The following is a 14,288-nucleotide window of genomic DNA, read 5'->3' on the forward strand; positions in this document are numbered from 1 at the left end:
CAGAACCATAACAAATTCCTAGCAGCAGCTCTTGAATTTGACACACACATATGCATGTAAACATACTTCCATTTTCTAATGGTCTACTGAGCATGAAACAGTACTTGCAACCAGGTTAAACAGGTGTGATATCCAAGATGCATGGAAATCAACCTTTCAAGGAGTCTGCCACATTGACTAAGGTAGCGTGTAGGCTATACAACCTTATGATTTATTATTGCAAGTGAGTGCAGACCATACCTTTCATCTATACATCAGACACTACAACGTAACATTGCTCAACATCCGATCATTTTCATGATGTCCATCCGGTTTGCTTCTATATGCCATATCTTTCTAACTGTGCTCCTTCACAAAAGCTCCCAACCTACAACACATACACTTATTATGGACACAGTGTGCCTACATTATTAGTTATCTTGTTATTGTTTGTTGTTAGTTGTTATTAGTCCCATCCTTCAATTCCATTCAACACCTCCCATCTATCTTTTAACACCATCCATATAGGATTTCTATTTGCCATATATATTTCAACTGTACTGTGATGTCTTACAAAAGTTCTGAACCTTTTTATTCTCATTGTTTCTACAGATTTTTGCTAATAGTATTATTATGTTATTGATCGATTGACTATGACTTTTCAGATCACCCAATAGTGCTATCTGCAGGGTTAGCTCCAGGTAAATATTGCAATCCTTTAGCCATTCCTGGACCTGTATCCAAAAACAAGCTACAAATGGACAGTACCAAAACAAATGATCTAATGATTCTGTCTCTTTGCAGCAAAATCTGCAGAGCTGGGAAGATTGTATCCCCCATATACAGTGGGGAAAAAAGTATTTAGTCAGCCACCAATTGTGCAAGTTCTCCCACTTAAAAAGATGAGAGAGGCCTGTAATTTTCATCATAGGTACACGTCAACTATGACAGACAAAATGAGGAAAAAAAATCCAGAAAATCACACTGTAGGATTTTTAATGAATTTATTTGCAAATTATGGTGGAAAATAAGTATTTGGTCAATAACAAAAGTTTCTCAATACTTTGTTATATACCCTTTGTTGGCAATGACACAGGTCAAACGTTCTTCACAAGGTTTTCACACACTGTTGCTGGTATTTTGGCCCATTCCTCCATGCAGATCTCCTCTAGAGCAGTGATGTTTTGGGGCTGTCGCTGGGCAACACAGACTTTCAACTCCCTCCAAAGATTTTCTATGGGGTTGAGATCTGGAAACTGGCTAGGCCACTCCAGGACCTTGAAATGCTTCTTACGAAGCCACTCCTTCGTTGCCCGGGCGGTGTGTTTGGGATCATTGTCATGCTGAAAGCCCCAGCCACGTTTCATCTTCAATGCCCTTGCTGATGGAAGGAGGTTTTCACTCAAAATCTCACGATACATGGCCCCATTCATTCTTTCCTTTACACGGATCAGTCGTCCTGGTCCCTTTGCATAAAAACAGCCTCAAAGCATGATGTTTCCACCCCCATGCTTCACAGTAGGTATGGTGTTCTTTGGATGCAACTCGGCATTCTTTGTCCTCCAAACACGACGAGTTGAGTTTTTACCAAAAAGTTATATTTTGGTTTCATCTGACCATATGACATTCTCCCAATCCTCTTGTGGATCATCCAAATGCACTCTAGCAAACTTCAGACGGGCCTGGACATGTACTGGCTTAAGCAGGGGGACACGTCTGGCACTGCAGGATTTGAGTCCCTGGCGGCGTAGTGTGTTACTGATGGTAGGCTTTGTTACTTTGGTCCCAGCTCTCTGCAGGTCATTCACTAGGTCCCCCCGTGTGGTTCTGGGATTTTTGCTCACCGTTCTTGTGATCATTTTGACCCCACAGGGTGAGATCTTGCGTGGAGCCCCAGATCGAGGGAGATTATCAGTGGTCTTGTATGTCTTCCATTTCATAATAATTGCTCCCACAGTTGATTTCTTCAAACCAAGCTGCTTACCTATTGCAGATTCAGTCTTCCCAGCCTGGTGCAGGTCTACAATTGTGTTTCTGGTGTCCTTTGACAGCTCTTTGGTCTTGGCCATAGTGGAGTTTGGAGTGTGACTGTTTGAGGTTGTGGACAGGTGTCTTTTATACTGATAACAAGTTCAAACAGGTGCCATTAATACAGGTAACGAGTGGAGGACAGAGGAGCCTCTTAAAGAAGAAGTTACAGGTCTGTGAGAGACAGAAATCTTGCTTGTTTGTAGGTGACCAAATACTTATTTTCCACCATAATTTGCAAATAAATTCATTAAAAATCCTACAATGTGATTTTCTGGATTTTTTTTCTTCTCAATTTGTCTGTCATAGTTGACGTGTTCCTATGATGAAAATTACAGGCCTCTCTCATCTTTTTAAGTGGGAGAACTTGAAAATTGGTGGCTGTCTAAATACTTTTTTTCCCCACTGTAAATAACATTCTATTGGTAGCAAGAATTTTATATAATAATTTAAATTGAAAGATTCTAAGTTTTGAATCCGGTGTCGTTTTGCGTATCAGTTCATAAACACTATGCCATGGGATCGGTACATCAAAAATCTCTTCCCAACTATTTTGCAATCTATATGGGACGGCTGTCAATCCTTTGGTCCTTAAATGAAACTGATATACCTTTTTATTTATCACAGTTTTCCTTAACCAATTATGTTCTTTAATGTAAGGCCGACAGATAAGTTCCTTACTTTCTCCTCCTTCCACTTTCCTCTTCCATTTTTGCGGTAAGGCTGCAATTATTTGGTTGTAATTTTGGGTAGAGCAGACATTTCCATATGTTTTTGTTAGCTGCATGTGCGACATAACTCCACCAGTCCTACCAATGATATCATTTACAAAGATTATACCTTTTTTTAAACATTTTGTCAAAAAAAAGGTTTTTTGTCAATTAGTATATTTGAGTTTGACCACAATATTTGTGGCATTATTTGTTCTGTCGTTTCTGGAGGATTAAATTGAAATTGCAACCAACTTTCTATGGCTTGTTTTAGAAATAGTGATATCTGGGAGATGATTTCCTTTTCAAATAACTGAAGGTGAGTGGTTGTAATCTGAATAAAGGGAAAAAGGCCATTCTTGAACATTGGGTGAGACAATCTTACTAATTTGCTAGAGAACCAGTTCGGATTTAAGTATAACTTTTGTGTGACTGAAGCTTTTAGTGATAGGTCTAATGCTTTAATATTTAATAATTTCTGTCCTCCAAATTCATATTAATTATATAAATAGGCCCGTTTAATTTTGTCTGGCTTGCCGTTCCAAATAACATTGAATATTTTTTTCTCATATAATTTTAAAAACTGTTCGCTAGGCGTAGGCAAGACCATAAGCAAATAGGTAAACTGGGATAATACTAAAGAGTTAATCAGGGTGATTTTTCCAAAAATTGACAGGCACCCACCTTTCCATGGTAGCAAGATCTTATCTATTTTTGCTAACTTTCTATTATAATTTATTGAAGTGAGATCATTTATTTCCTTTGGGATATGTATTCCGAGTATATCCACATCACCATCAGACCATTGTATTGGTAAACTACATGGCAATGTAAAAATTGTATATTTTATTGATCCAATACGTAATATAGTACATTTGTCATAATTTGGTTGTAATCCAGAGAGGTTAGAAAATGTATCTAGATAATAATCTAGATCCTCTATGAGGCTGTGGAGTGATTCTAGTTGTGGATTTAAAAGAAAACATGAATCATCAGCGTACAATGACACCTTTGTTTTTAAGCCCTGGATTTCTAATCCCCTGATATTATTGTTGGATCTGATTTTAATAGTTAACATCTCGATGGCCACAATAAATAGATATGCCGACAGTGGACAACCTTGTTTCACTCCTCTTGACAGTTTAAAACTTTCGGAGAAATAGCCATTATTTACTATTTTACACCTAGGTTTACTATACATGATTTTGACCCATTTTATAAGAGATTCACCAAAATTGAAATGCTCCAGGCATTTATATATAAACCCCAGTCGTACTTTATCAAATGCCTTTTCGAAGTCTGCTATGAATAGCAGGCCTGGTTTCTCCAATTTTCAATAATGTTCTATTGTTTCCAATACTTGCCTTATATTATCTCCAATGTATCTTCCTTGTAAAAAAACCTGTCGGATTAGAATTAATAATATCCGACAATACCTTTTTAATTCTATGCGCTATACATTTTGCTAGAATTTTTGCATCACAACACTGAAGTGTAAGGGGCTCTTTATATTTTCCACTTGTATCCTGTTTCAGTAATAATGAGATCAGACCTTCTTCTTGAGTGTCAGATAATCTACCATTTACATAGGAGTGGTTAAAACATGCTAATAGCGGTCATCTTAGTATATCAAAAAAGGTTTGGTATTCTTCGACTGGTATGCCATCCAACCCTGGAGTTTTCCCAGACTTAAAGTCTTGAATTGCATCCATCAATACAAATTGTTGATTTTTTTCAGAAGACAGGACATTGTGCCTCAAAAAGTGCCTCAACATTTCTAAACTGAAAAACAGATTTGCCTTGAATACTTTGACACAAACAACAATGGAACTGGAAGTGACTGGAAATTGTCAACAGCAGCGCGATTTCTCCAAAGTCCCTGCTAAATTCAAGACAAGAACACAAAACCTCAATCTTTATAGATCAAACTATTTTCAACCTACAATGATACTCACTTCCCTTCCTCTTCTATTGTGCATGGTTCTACAACAAAGTGATTGCATTGACAAGGGAGACAGATCATCTGTGCATTAGAAAAGTAAACGAGAACCGTATAAATAAACACCTAACGGGAGAATGCAGCTTTTGATTGACTCCGATGCGAGACCGATCGCTGATTTGAGTTAGGGAGATGTAAGCGTAAACAAAGCCAGAGGCACATTGCAATTACAGCCAACAACCTCCCTAATAATCCCGCAGCCATTATGGAATTGTCTGTCCACAGTGAGAGAAGGCTTATTAGATTGTTAAAGGGCGAGAGTGACTGGGACTGCATGAGGAGAAATTAATAATAGAGCCATCCCATCTCTTCCACCTCTGGTTTAAAGCCCCAGAGATAAGCTAGGCCCCGGCTACATTATTGAGATTAGCATCGAAAACAACAGGCTCTCCACGTACACTTCACGTGGACTTCTTTGCATCAATCACTGAGTTCTCAAAGGATGATGGAGTAGCTTGATGAGAGTGGAGAGTGAGTGCACATTTGCCATAGGCAAGTCTCTTGGTTGTAACAACCACACCTTTGGGGTTTGGCACACTTTTATGAGGGAAAACAACACGCACGCATGCATACACACACACAGCATCAACATAGACAGACACTGACCTGTGGTAATTGAACCCTTCAACCAAAGAACCACATACACTGAGTGTACAAAACATTAGGAACACCTTCCTAATATTGAGTTGCACCCCCTATTGCCCTCAGAACAGCCTCAATGTCTTTGGGGCATGGACTCTACAAGGTGTCGAAAGCGTTCCACAGAGATGCTGGCCCATGTTAACTCCAATGCTTCCCACAGTTGTGTCAAGTTGGCTTGATGTCCATTGGGTGGTGGACCATTCTTGATACACACGGGAAACTGTTGGGCGTGAAAAACCCAGCAGCATTACAGTTCTCGACACACTCAAACCAGTGTGCCTGGCACACCCCATTCAAAGGCACTTAAATATTTTGTCTTGCCCATTCACCCTCGGAATGGCACACATACACAATCCATGTCTCAATTGTCTTAAGGCTTAAAAATCCTTCTTTAACCTATCTCCTCACCTTCATCTATACTAATTTAAGTGGATTTAACAAGTGACATCAATAAGGGATCATAGCTTTCACCTGGATTCACCTGGTCAGTCTGTCATGGAAAGAGTAGGTGTTCTTAATGTTTTGTACACTCAGTGTATGTTGGTGTTTCCTTTATTTTGGCAATTACCTGTATATCTTATTCAATCAGTTAAAATAGGCCGTTGGATACTGTTACACTAATCTGATATGAAGTCTGTCCTATGATTGAAGCCATGTTCTGTCTTGTATTCTCCGTATTTCCCCAGTTTGAGCTGGCTAAGGGGAGCAGGGTTGTCTGTAGCTTTAGCTCCTACCTTTCTGGTTTGCAATAAATTAATATGAACGCATTATGGGAAGACGTTCCACTTATAATGAGATATTAGAGTGCTAATGATTTTATAATAAACCATTGACCATTATTAATGTTTGTCAACACATCGAATTGCAATATGCAATCATCGCCGGATGGAATGGCCCCTAATAGGTCTTCAAAGCGTTGATTATGACTTTTGTATGCGTAAACCAATTAGGAGACTGCTGAGAAACTTGATAAGGGGTGGTTATATTGAAAATAATGGGAGTGTACCGGGGACTTAGCTACTACTGTATAGCAGAGAGAAGAGGACAAAACAATCTCTTAGCAGGATAGAGGCACATTCACACACAGGCACACAGTAGGCTCACTTCAAGTGATTTACACCCTGGTTCATTTATAATGTCGCTATTTAGATCTTTAATCTTTTTGCAGGGCAGATTAGGGCACTTGAGAATTTGTGCAGTTAACAGTTGTGTAAGTGTAGTGCTGTAATGTATGTAAACACTTAGGTACATTACCTGGAAATTAAACAGGTAACTCTGAATCCACTTTGAATCCACAATGCAGCACTATTACATCACAAGTTGCTGTTTCACATAACCTCTGATGAACAAAGTCAAACATGTTAGCCAAACAGTATAGTTGTTTTTTAACCAACATATGTACAGTAAAATCCAAAGTGTTTCTCAAAAGATTCCTCTCATTGAGCACTCTGACCTCTCCTCAATGCTCTGGGCATCAATCCAACACACTAAAAATAATAGCACATGCAAGTGAATAGGAAATGTGATTCCAAGACATAACCATGTTCATTGGAAACGTATACATGTATAGCTGTATTCTTTCAAAACCTGTCAAAGGAGTTATTAATATTTGTTGGCTTAATATTGGCTAATATAAAGCTTAATGATGTAAGTAAATTCTGCGTACAGTATAGATGGAAGATAATCATGGATCGTGAATCAATTATGTCCATCACAGATTTTCATCAAGAGTTACTGTGTGGATCTCTGTTGTCAATCATATTGTTACAGCCAGTGGACAATCAAAGGGATGTGGTAAAGACAGGTTTCTGATCCAAATTTGTTTTAAATTGTTATGTTATCAACTGGCACAGCTTCACACAGCTACAGTGAATAAGTAGGCTAAATTGTATAGAAAAACCAATTCAGTAACCAGATGGTGTTCAGTAGGGCACACCGTTTATGTGCCCTATCCAACAGCTGTTTTTTGTTACTGGACAAGTTCAAGTTTTAAATCCCCATTTCACTCCTCGTATCAAAACGTTTTCTCCCGTCTAGTGCCTACTGAATAGAACCCAGGTCTCCAATTGTCCACTGGCTGTAACAATATGATTTCCCTCACAATATTTGCCTCTGACCTCTATGCAAAAGGTTTGGTGATTAAGATATAATAAAAGTAATTGAACTGGTGAGCAGTTCTCACAATGTAGGCCTATTATTAATGAAATAAGGAGGAGGATAATTGAGAGAGCGTAATTGAGAAAAAATATCCCACAAATTGGACAGGAGGGGGAATTACATGCCTATCAAAATGCATTAGGATGAGACTAGTAAAATAATTTAACAAGAGCTGACAAATAATTAAATAGCTTGTAGGTATTCTAAATATGGACACTCTTTTCTATGTCATTTGAAAAAAAGTATTATTATTTATATTTTGACAGCAGATCCCAGATTTTACTTGGATGAGATTGACATAACAGTAAGTGTTGAGGTATGAGTATTGGGTAGGCTTCCACAAATGACAACAGAGATCCATACAACAACATCTACTTTCGTTTTTTTTTTCAATATAAATAACACTATTCTCCATGTACTGTAATTTACAAATTGTTAAGAGCTATTGATAAGAGCTAGGAAAATGAGTAAGCCGTTTGGATAAGGGGATTGTAAATATAAATTACAATTGTTTTAGATCTATTTTACCTTATGAGCATTGGAGACAAATGTGAAACCAGTCATAAGGCAGCAAACTAAAGCATATCAACATATCAGCTTTTCCACAGTTTGTAAAGTTTAAGAAATGCTGGCCTTATAACTTGCAGGGATGACATTTGGAGACCCAAGCTATAGGCTTCTGTAGCCATGTGTATATAGTATAGCGCCAAACCTACCAAGCTGATTTGTGATTTCTAGAAAGTTTTAATTATATGCCTGGACTTTTCATTGTATTTTTTAAAAACAATTTGTATCGTGTTAAATATTAGACACTATCAGTAGCCACCGTCAGTCATACCCACATACATTTATAACTGTCACTTTAGTGTTAGTTTCCTTACATTTTGCATCATGCCATTACATTGTTACCTTTCTTTCTTCTGTCACATTCAAGTGGTTGTTCCTGAGGATCGCTAGCAAACGAGGATCATATTAGGCTAACGTATTACAAGTTGTGCAATAATTTGGTACATCATGATGTAACACAGACAATATGTAGCAGTTTATACCTGAAGCATGGCCCTCGGTTCATGATGACTGGACCGTTGTCATCACAGTTCCACGATTAGTGAGGATTATTAGGGTAGATTGATAGGACTACTGTTTCAATCAAATAACATTTTATTTGTCATATTCTTCGTAAATAACCGGTGTAGACTAAGTGAAATGCTTACTTACAGGAACATTCACTGTCTTCTTGGTAAGCAACTCCAGTGTAGATTTGGCCTTGTGTTTTAGGTTATTGTCCCGCTGAAAGGTGAATTCATCTCCCAGTGTGTCACGCCCTGACTTATGGAAACTCTAGTATGTTGAGTCAGGGTGTGGAGTTCTATGTTGTATTTTCTATGTTCTCTTTCTAGGTTGTGTATTTCTATGTTTGGCCGGGTGTGATTCCCAATCAAAGGCAGCTGTCGCTCGTTGTCTCTGATTGGGGATCATACTTAAGTAGCCTGTTGGCACTCATTTGTTGTGGGATCTTGTTCCATGTTAGAGGCTTGTATTGTGATTAGCCATAGGACTTCACGTTTCGTTGGTTTGTTCTTGTGTTTATCGTTGAAATAAACATGTATGCATTTCACGCTGTGCCTTGGTCTGACCTGTCCTTCAATGAACGTGACAGAAGATCCCACCAAACACGGACCAAGCAGCGTGCCCAGGAGCAGCAGACACCCTGGACACAGGTAGTGGAGCAGAGATCATGGACTTGGGGGGAGATAAGAGAGGATCTGGCCAAGCAGATGGAGGCCCTGAAAGGGATGAGGGTGGAGAAGGAGAGAGTAGCCGGTAGAGGATCCTGGGCGAAGGAGGAAGCCCAGGCAGGAGAGGAGAAATGGCGACCCAAGAGGACGCGGTCATGACGAAAGCCTGAGAAGCAGCCCCAAGAACATTTTTTGGGGGGGCACACGGGGTGGTTGGCGGAGCCTGGGTTCAGAGCAGAGCCAACTCCCCGTACTCACGCTAGGAAGCGTGTGACCGTGCAGGATCCGTGTTATGCGGAGCTACGCACTGTGTCGCCAGTGCGCCGGCACAGTCCAGTGCGTCCTGTGCTAGCACCACGCACGTGCCGTGCAAAAGTGGGCATCCAGCCAGGACGGGTTGTGCCAGCTCTCCGCTCCAGACCTCCAGTCTGCCTCTACAGTCCGGTACGGCCCGTGCCTGCTCCCCGCACCAAGCCAGTGGTGCGTGTGGCCAGTCCGGCCCGGCCCATTCCTGTTCCTCGCACCAGGCCAGTGGTGCGTGTGGCCAGTCCGGCCCGGCCCGTTCCTGTTCCTCGCACCAGGCCAGTGGTGCGTTTTCCCAGTCCGATACGGCCCGTGCCTGCTCCCCGCACCAAGCCAGTGGTGCGTGTCGCCAGTCCGGCCCGGCCCGTTCCTGTTCCTCGCACCAAGCCAGTAGTGCGTGTTCCCAGTCCAGCCCGGCCCGTTCCTGCTCCCCGCACCAAGCCAGTGGTGCGTGTTGCCAGTCCGGCCCGGCCTGTTCCTGTGCCTCGCACCAAGCCAGTGGTGCGTGTCGCCAGTCCGGCCCGGCCCGTTCCTGCTCCTCGCACCAGACAAGTGGTGCGTGTTCCCAGTCCGGTACGACCCGTGCCTGCTCCCCGCACCAAGGCAGTGGTGCGTGTCGCCAGTCCGGCCCGGCCCGTTCCTGCTCCTTGCACCAAGCCAGTGGTGTGTGTTCCTAGTCCGGACCGGCCCGTGCCTGCTCCTCGCACCAGACCAGTGGTGCATGTGTCCAGTCCGGCACGGCCCGTGCCCGTTCCACCAGTGCCTGGTCCGGCACCGGTCAGCTGTTCCACTCCGGAGCCAGAGCAGTCTGCTCCACCGGTGCCTAGTCCAGCTCCGGTCAATGGATCCACTCCGGAACCAGAGTAGTCCGCTCCACCAGGGTTTAGTCCAGCTCCAGTCAGCAGCTCCACTCCAGAGCCAGAGCAGTCCGCTCCACCGGTGCACAGTCCAGCTCCGGTCAGCAGCTTCACTCCGGAGCCAGAGCAGTCCGCTCCACCGGTGCCCGGTCCAGCTCCGGTCTGCGGCTCCGATCCAGACCCAGACGTCAGCCCCTCTCCAGGTTCGGGGTCTCCCACACCAGGGTCCAGACAGGGCTTGGTGTATCGTGGGAGGAAGGAGAGGGGAAGCAGCGCGCCGAGGTCCAGACCAGACCAGGGGTGCAACGGGGAGGCTGAGAGAATGTGGTCGTCACGCCCGAAGCCGGATCCGCCTCCGAGGCGGAATGCCCACCCGGACCCTACCCTGTTATGTAAGGTTTGTGCGGTCGGAGTCCGCACCTTTGGGGGGGGGTACTGTCACGCCCTGACTTATGGGACTCTAGTATGTTGAGTCAGGGTGTGGAGTTCTATGTTGTATTTTCTATGTTCTCTTTCTAGGTTGTGTATTTCTATGTTTGGCCGGGTGTGATTCCCAATCAGAGGCAGCTGTCGCTCGTTGTCTCTGATTGGGGATCATACTTAAGTAGCCTGTTGGCACTCATTTGTTGTGGGATCTTGTTCCGTGTTAGAGGCTTGTATTGTGTTTAGCCTTAGGACTTCACGGTTTGTTGGTTTGTTCTTTTGTTTATCGTTGAAATAAACATGTATGCATTTCACGTTGCGCCTTGGTCTGACCCGTCCTTAAACGAACGTGACACAGTGTCTGGTGGAAAGCAGACTGAACCAGGTTTTCCTCTAGGATTTTGCCTGTGCTTAGCTCCATTCCATTTATTGTTTATCCTGAAAAACTCCCCAGTCCATAATGATTACAAGCATACCCATAACATGATACAGCCACCGCTATGCTTTAAAATATGGAGAGTGGTACTCAGTAATGTGTTGTATTGTATTTTCCCCCAAAATAACATTTTGTATTCAGGACAAAAAGTTATTTGCTTTGCCACATTTTTTGCAGAATTACTTTAGTGACTTGTGGCAAACATGATGCATGTTTTGGATTATTTGTATTCTATACAGGCTTCCTTCTTTTCACTCTGTCAATTAGGTTAGTATTGTGGAGTAACTACAATGTTGATGATCCATCCTCAGTTTTCTATCACAGCCTTGAAACTCTATAAATGTTTTAAAGTCACCATTGCCCTCATGGTGAAATCCCTAAGTGTTTTCCTTCTTCTCCGGCAACTGAGTTAGGAAGGGTGCCTGTATCTTTGTAGTGACTGGGTGTTTTGATATACCATCCAAAGTGTAATTAATAACTTCACCATGCTCAAAGGGATATTCAATGTCTTCTTTTTTAATTTTTACCCATCTACTAATTGGTGACCTTCTTTGAGAGGCATTGGAAAACCTCCCTGGTCTTTGTGGTTGAATCTGTGTTAGAAATTCACTGCTCGACTGAAGGACCTTACAGATAATTGTATGTGTTGGGTACAGAGATGAGGCAGTCAATAAAAAAATCATGTTAAATAGTATTATTGCACACAGAATGAGTTCATGCAACTTATTATGTGACTTGTTAAGCACATTTTTTCTCCTGAACTTATTTAGACTTGCCATAACAAAGGGGTTGAATACTTACTGCCTAAAGACATTTCAGCTTTTCATATTTAATTAATTTGTAAAAATTTCTAAAAACATAATTCACTTCGACATTGTGGGGTGTTGTGTGTAGGCCAGTGACACAAAATCTCAATTTAATCAATTTAAAATTCAGGCTGTAACACAACAAAATGTGGAGAAAGTCAAGGGGAAAAAGTCAATACTTTCTGAAGGCACTGCATGTACATATGGGTAGGGGTAAAGTGACTAGGCAACAGGATATATAATAAACAGCAGCAGCAGCGTATGTGATGAGTCAAAAGAGTAAGTGCAAAGGGGGGTCAATGCAGATAGTCCGGGTAACTATTTGGTTAACTATTTAGCAGTCTTATGGCTTGGGGGTAGAAGCTGTTCAGGGTCCTGTTGGTTCCAGACTTGGTGCATCGGTACTGCTTGTTGTGCGGTAGCAGAGAGAACAGTCTATGACTTAGGTGGCTGGAGTCTTTGAAAAAAATATTTCAACCCCTACACTTTTCTCACTTTCAATATTTTATGGATTGAACAATTGAATATGGCAACTTTCAGGATTAATCTTTTTTGATTCACCAATATAGTTTGGGCATAAAAGCTCTCCAAACCAGTTTTTTAAAACTATTCATAAATAACCCTAAATAATATATAAGTTCAGAGTATTTTAAAATCTACCAATTGGTGCTGAAAATGAATATGCGTGTATTTACATGGCTTTCATTCATCGATCCCTAATATTCTGAACCGTTTTCTCCATATATTCTAGTGAGTCTGTCGAGAATGTTTTTATTAAAGGTACACCAAATTTTAAGGGATGGCTTTAGATAAATGTACTGAAAACCCTATTGAATGAAAACTCCACGAGAATATATTTTTGCCAGCAAGTGGGAGGGTTTTCAGCTATTTAATTAAATGTATTCAGCGCACGCAAGTGAACCAGGCCTGCAAAGCCTGTTACGCACCTGCATAAGGTACTGTAAGTCTGAATACCAACTTCTTAGAAGTGCGTAGGAAAGGTGTGCTTAGGAAAGGCATACATTTCCTGTCTGAATCGGGCCCTAAGTAGGACATTACTCTTCAAAAGGAATTATTCCTTGTAGATTCAGAATGTATTCTGATATTTCTTTGAACAGCGGTATGACAGAGAAATTCACATATTCAAGTAATATCATATTTGCCTTTCAAAAGAAGGAAATTACTGATCAAGAGCCAATTTAGGGAATGACATCCGAATATCAAGGACATTACTGCGCATAGAGAGAAAACGGAATAATTTTGATTGCGTATAGCACAACCTTTGAAAATACTAATTTAAAGCAGCTAAGTTCTACACTCCAAAAGGGTTCTTTGCTGAGGGATATGGTACTACCACTTGACTGTCTATTGTATCCCCCTGTCACAGGCCCTCCTAGTCAACACCACCTCATAAGATGAGGAAGTACATTGTTTATGAGGATTGCCTGCTGCAGTTGTTCAAGAGATGTCCAGTTTGCAGTCGAATATGCAACATAGAGAAGACCAGCAAGAGGACCCTGAGAAACATGCAGACATGCCCTCGCTGTGAGCATTCCAATAAATGGAACAGGCAGGACACTTGAATCAGGTTGGTGACATTTGACCTGGTCAAAGGACAAAACAGTTTCGAATTTTGTTCCAATTCACCTCCATAACCTAGCCTAGTGGAACCACCCTGATCGCTGCATTTATCATTCTATTTCACTTCACATATCATGATATCTAAAGTGAAATAGAAAGGTGAACGCAGCGATCAGGTTGGTTCCACCATGCTAATCATAACCACCATTGATAATGTAATCAGTGCTCTGTGTGTGTGTTGGTCGCAGTTGTAAATGAGAACTTGTTCTCAACTGGCTTACCTGGTTAAATAAAGGTGAAATAAAAAAATAAAAATTAGAAATGTGTGAACGACCAGTATCGTTGATGAGGGGCCAGGAGCTGATCTATGTTGCCATGCCCATCAATGGGGTGCTGGGGAAGACCTTACCTCCAGCCTCACCTCTTGCCTGCTCACCAATGGTCGTCAATGGGGAGACCAAAATTAGGTAGGTTTAGTCTGACTGACCTGTTCAAACTTCAACATAGTATATGTATTTTTTTAGTGTTTTTTAGTGTGTTTTGTTTGTGTTTCGTTTTTGTTGGGGGGGTAGATCAGCTTAATATTGCAGATAGATTGTAACTTCCATCAATGTAATTGTCTGCATCA

At 41.6% G+C, this 14,288-nt stretch overlaps 1 protein-coding gene across 2 annotated transcripts in view; it reads right to left on the bottom strand.

Annotated features, from left to right (window-relative positions):
* The window catches only part of opcml (opioid binding protein/cell adhesion molecule-like), a 479,068-nt gene that overhangs the window by 21,107 nt on the left and 443,673 nt on the right, over positions 1-14,288 (bottom strand). The gene's annotated exons all lie outside the window — the stretch shown is intronic.

Source organism: Coregonus clupeaformis, unplaced genomic scaffold (assembly GCF_020615455.1).
Source record: "Coregonus clupeaformis isolate EN_2021a unplaced genomic scaffold, ASM2061545v1 scaf0016, whole genome shotgun sequence".
NCBI lineage: Eukaryota > Metazoa > Chordata > Actinopteri > Salmoniformes > Salmonidae > Coregonus > Coregonus clupeaformis.